General features: G+C 40.4%; 1 protein-coding gene across 5 annotated transcripts in view; it reads left to right on the top strand.

The window, feature by feature from the left end:
* The window catches only part of SWT1 (SWT1 RNA endoribonuclease homolog), a 92,818-nt gene that overhangs the window by 9,966 nt on the left and 76,852 nt on the right, over nucleotides 1-6,000 (top strand). The gene's annotated exons all lie outside the window — the stretch shown is intronic.

Below are 6,000 nucleotides of genomic sequence, written 5' to 3' on the forward strand. Positions count from 1 at the left end.
TTATTTGATAAAACCAGTCCATCAGCATTGGAGGAGGTTTCTTCATGGGATGCAGATAAAGATTCAAAACAGGTGGTGAATAAGTCCTTGTGTTCAGAAATCCAGGTTTACTGTAAGGTGCAATGTAGAAGTGAGAATGAGCTTGACACTGGCAGCATTTATAAAAAGTCTTGATTGAACACTGAAAAACAGAAAGCAGCATTTCACCTGAATGATTCCTATCACAACCATACAAGGAAATCTGTGTTTTAAAAAAATATATATTTAAGGTTGAAGAGTGGATACATTTGTAGTGATGTCTGCTTGTACCAAGTTGGACAATGAAGCTGCATCTTCACAGTTTTCTCTTCCTCCTAGTTCACAATCATTACTACCTGGAGCATCAGTTCTTGGAATGGCACCAGGTCGTTCAAGGTCGGAACACCACAAAAGAGGCAAAATGGCCAATTTATTGATTCATGACAAAATCTTGAACATTTTAAGAATGGCAATGATATTGAACAATATAGTGTTAACAGAACACTGAGGAAGAAAAGAAATAGGAATATGAAGAAGGAAAATAATAAAGAACAGTTAGCTGCATATAGTAAGAAAGGGAGTTGGATAAAGTCTGATGCCAGTTCAGTTCAGCCATACGGTCAGTATAGTGATGGAGACTGCTTTGTATAAACAACAGAAAGCGACAGGAAAAGGTGGTATGGGCTACTTTATATATGTATTTAATGGAGGTGTTTGCAGAGTTGGAAATCACATGAAGCATGAGGGAGATATTGAAAAGGTAGAGAATTGTGAGATCAGCACGGAAGTTAACAATTCATTTGAGGATGTTCTATTAAACCAAGGTTCGTTGTTGTTTTACACTCTTGAGTTTTTTTCTTTGAAAAGGTCAACGTCATCATCAAATCACTCTTGAAAAGGTGAATAACATCATTATGGCAGACAGATGCGTAACTGTGAGAAAGCTGTCACTCCAACTGAACATTGGTGAAGCATATGCAGAATAGTGAACCAGTTGGGCTATGTTAAGGTATGCGCTGATGTCCACCTTTTCAACATTGACATCCGTCTGTATTGCTCGTGGCCTGCCACTGTGAGGGCAGTCACGCATATCGACATGTTCAACTCTTGCAGATGTTATCTGCTTGGCCTGTCGACAGCATCGTCCCCACATAGCTTCTTTTCATCACTTATGGATGTTTCTAACAGTCTCTTTCAAACACCAATGATTCAGTAACAGCACATTGCTTCTGATGAAAATCCATGGGGTCAGCCATGTTTGACGACTGTTACAGCAATGGCACATGTGGGAAGACAATGCAATTATCATATTATGAGGCAGGAAGGATGTACATGCACTGTACAAGTAACAATGCTGTATAATAAATTTAGTGTTGCAGAAAAATTGGGGAGCATGACTTTTGGAGGTGTGTGTGTGTGTGTGTGTGTGTGTGTGCGCGTGTGTGCGCGTGTGTGCGCGTGTGTGTGTGTGTGTGTGTGTGTGTGTGTGTGTGTGTGTGTGTGTGTGTGTGTGTGTGTGTGTGTGTGTGTGTGTGTGTGTGTGTGTTAGATGCAGAAAAGAATACTCTCCAGGAGGGTGTAAAAGGGGTTCATTTACAAGGTGGAGCTGTTGGCATAAACTGCAATCTCTCCGTTGGAGAGGGTGAAGTGGAAGCAGAAGTGAGAGAGTAAAGGGGGGTGGGTGGGTAGGAAGAGTTTTGGGTCTCTGTGTAGGGGTTAACTGCCATGCATCTCTACTCTGCAAATTTGAGTTCAGTTTTAGAATCATAAGCTCAGCAATATGCAGGCACACATCATTGACAGGGTGAAGGAAGGGGTGGTTAACATTGAAGAAACACATCACTGTAAGAATACAACTGAATGAGCAATGCTCAGTGGAAGAAAAAGGGGAATGAGGGAAAAGAAGACCATTGCAAAAGTAAAGAGTGGGGAAGTAACTTTTTTAATTGACCTTATCCAATGTGGATGAAGGAAGGGGGATGGGTATTGGTTCATGAGTCAGTAAGTGACCTGTGCGTGTGTGCGTGCGTGCGTGTGTCCCGAGCATAGCTCCGTGGGTTTTGATCCGATCCTAATAAAATTTGGGTGGGAGGTTTATATCATGATCTAGTTGTGTTTTCCTGAGAATGGGCATGCTGCGCCCATTATGGGTGGAGCTATGCCCAAAAAACATGTTTTTAGGGGGTAGCCGATTTCAAGTTAAATCTTCTCCGAGGGGGTTTGTCGAATCTGGCAGGAGTTTCGGAATTTGGTTAGCCCAATGGCACCTGCATAGCCCCACGGAGCTCGATTTTTCATTTTCATCACAAGGTCACGAACTTAGAAAATGGCAAAAAAATCAATCAAGTGGGCATCGAGCTCCTTGGGTTTTCAACTGTTTCGAATGAAAGTTGGGATGCAAGTAGTGCTCTTCGAGAACTACAACTTTCATCATTTACGTTTTTCCCGATTTCCGCCAGTTTGCCCGTGGCATCCCCTTCAAGTTTGTTTTTACGCTGATTTCATCAAAGTATGGATAATCCAAGGAATGCGAAATGCCATGTTGCCTATATGACATTATATTGTTCCTGGAATGTTCCAGAGGAAGTTTTGCACCAAAGGTCATAATCCTTGACCTTTGACCTTTATAGGCCACAAAGGTCAAATTTTCAAAGTTGTGGGAACCAAACCGGGTTTTCAACCTTCTTCGATGAACTAACTCCAATAAGCTATAGCACGTATCCTGTTTCCTTATTTTAATGTCCACAACATTGTTTTGTGACCTTTAAAGGTTATGCAAAGGTCAAATTTTGAAAGTTGTTGAACGAAACCGGGTTTTCGACATTTTGCAGCTAATAACCTGTCACCCGTTCCACATCATGTTGATCATTTTTATAACTTGGTCAAAAATTATCACATTGTCTCATCCTTGACTTCTGAAACGATCTACATCGTCAAATACTGCTCGTGAACCATTGTCGTCTTCAGACTTGTTTGAATTTTTTTTCTTTTCCATTTTATTGGGAGGGAGAGCAGATGAGTTGTGTGTGTGTATGTGTATATATATATATATATATATATGTGATACCCGTGCATATGCACGGGATAGCAGTACAACATAGCTGGTAGCAGACGATAGACCGTACACGGGGAATGACAAAAATACGCATTGTGCAAAATGCAAGTGGTACTATGGAACGCCAAGACTTCCCAAACATTGTCGGCATGTCCGCTAAGTGCCACAGCAATTTCATAGGGATCGTGTGACGGCGAGCCGAGTTTTTAGTGTGCAAGCCTGGTATTATATATATATATATATATATATATATATATATATATATATATATATATATATATATATATATGTATATGTATGTATGAAACTGTTAATGACCGAGACCTAAACATGCATTTGATTACGCAGTCAGGATCCACACACAATAAATTAATGTGCAAGTAGACACTCAAATGTACACACATGATTAAATAATGAAGGTAACAATTGGTCACTGTTCGACCCAACAAAACTGTGAAGTGGGGATCTTTCGGGCTACAACAAGGAAGCACGAATTTAACAACTTGCGGAAAAAAATTTCTTTATTAGGGGGATAAATGAAAATACCAAACCATACTAAAGATGTGCGTCCCATACGCATACTGTTGTCAGTCACACCATAGTAAGTGGCAAGCAACGCTCTTTGCCAGCCCGTGTCGCACAGGTCAACGTAGTTCACAACTACAGTACTGTACTTCAGCATCCACAATTCAATATGAAATATGCTGTTATTTGAAGTCTATTTCAAAAGTAGACGATCTTCAATGTTTCCTGAAACCTTCACGCTTGATTAAAGCAGGGCTTGATTCACCATCTTTCTATGCCGCTCACAATGAAATATTGAAAATCGTGCCGCTCACAAGGAAGTCTCGTACTAGCTTGTGGAGGCAGCAATACCGACGCTGGCAAATTAAGTGAATAAAACCATCCACCGCTTTAGGGGACAATGAATTTCCTTGTCTCTGTATTCGATTAACGATTGATTTGATGTTCTTTATTGGACCTTCCTGTCGTATTTTGAAATCCATATTTCATTGGTTCCATATGATTTTTCACCAGGTTCATAAACCTTTAGCTTATAATAAAGTATGTTTTGGTCTCTGTTTCTCTTCGGTGCTGTGTACACTGCAAGTTATTTTCTCCCAATGTACACGACCGGTCAAAAGTTTTAGAACACCCCCATTTTTCAGTTTTTACTGAAATTTAAGCAGTTCAAGTCCAGTGAATAACCTGAAATGGTACAAAGCTAAGCGGTAAACTGCCAGAGGTTAAAAAAAGTTTAGGTTACCAAAAACTGAAAATAATGTAAATTTCAGAGTTGTTAAAAAAGGCCCTTTTCAGGAAACAAGTAATGGGTTCGCAACTGCAGCTGTTCTGCAGCAATGGAAGTATATTAAGCCTTGAAAGTTGATGCAAACAATTCTTACAGGTGTCCCAACTTTTGTTTATTAGTTGCAAACCCTCTGTTTGTATAAAAGCAGTGTTGGAACAGACTGTTGCTACATCCTCTGAAGCATTATTTGGACAATATTGCACTGCAGGAAGTAGTATATTGCTATCATAATGGCAAGAAAAAGACAATTGACAAAGGAAGACAGACAGACTATTATAACCCTTAAAAGTGTAGCTCTTTCCTTTAGAGAAATTGCAAAGAAACCAAGGTGTCGGTGAGTACAGTTTCCTACACTATTAAAAGACACTTGGAAACTGGAGGAAATTCTGACAGGAAGAGGTCTGGCAGACCCAAAGCCACAACACAATCAGAAGACAAGTTTCTGAGAGTCAACAGCTTGCATGATAGGTGGCTCCACAGTACAGCAGCTTCAAGCACAGCTTAACACTGGTTGAAGTAAGGAAGTCTCGGTTTCAACTGTGAAGAGAAGACTTTGAGCTGCAAGTTTGACAGGTCGAGTGGCAGTAAGAAAGCCATTGCTGAGATGGCAAAATAAGAAAAAGAGGCTTGCCTGGACCATTAAGCACCACCAGTGGACTACTGAAAACAGGAAGAAGGTCTTATGGACCCATGAATCAAAATTTGAAATCTTTGGTTCATCACGCAGGGTTTTTGTACGCCATCGAGTATGCGAAAATATGGTTCCTCAGTGTGTGACTCCAACTGTCAAACATGGAGGAGGAAGCATGATGATCTGGGGCTCTTTTGCTGGATCCAGAGTTGGCGACTTGCACAGAGTGACTGGCACCCTGAACCAAAAGGGCCACCACAGCATTTTGCGGCGCCATGCAATATCCTCTGGTCTACGTCGAGTTGGTCAGGGGTTCATCCTACAGTAAGGTAACGACCCAAAACTTGCCTCCAGGCTATGTCAGAACTACCTTCAAAGAAAATAACAAGACAGTAGGCTTCAAATCATGGAATGGCCAGCACAGTCTCCAGGCTTAAACCCCATCGAGCTGGTTTGGGATGAACTGGACAGAAGGGTGAAAGCAAAGCAACCTACAAGTGCAACACATTTGTGGGAACTTCTGCAACAGTGTTGGGAAGAACTTTCCAAACAATATTTGATTTCCATTGTCGAAAGAATTCCACGAGTATGTTCGGCTGTTATATCTGCAAAAGGTGGCAACTTTGATGAGTCCAAATTTTAGATTTAATTTTGTTCAACAAAACCATTCCATGATTTCTTTTTTATCTGCAATTGTTAATTTGTTCTATGCTTTAATTTCAGAGTATATTGAAACATTAAACTGCTTAAATTTCAGTAAAAACTGGAAAAATGGGGGTGTTCTAAAACTTTTGACTGGAAGTGTAAATGTTCACTGGGGTTTAACATCGTTGAGATAGTCATGTGTCTTTTGATCGTTCCGTGAAATTAATAATGCACACACATGTTTTCCTGTCACTCATTGAAAAATTTAATCATGTGGAAATTTCCACTTCTGCATAGCCTCGTGTTTGGAAAATCTGCTTGGGCTGAAAATTTCTCACC

This window comes from Eptatretus burgeri, chromosome 14, assembly GCF_056783735.1.
Source record: "Eptatretus burgeri isolate ZD-2024b chromosome 14, Ebu_testis_v1, whole genome shotgun sequence".
NCBI lineage: Eukaryota > Metazoa > Chordata > Myxini > Myxiniformes > Myxinidae > Eptatretus > Eptatretus burgeri.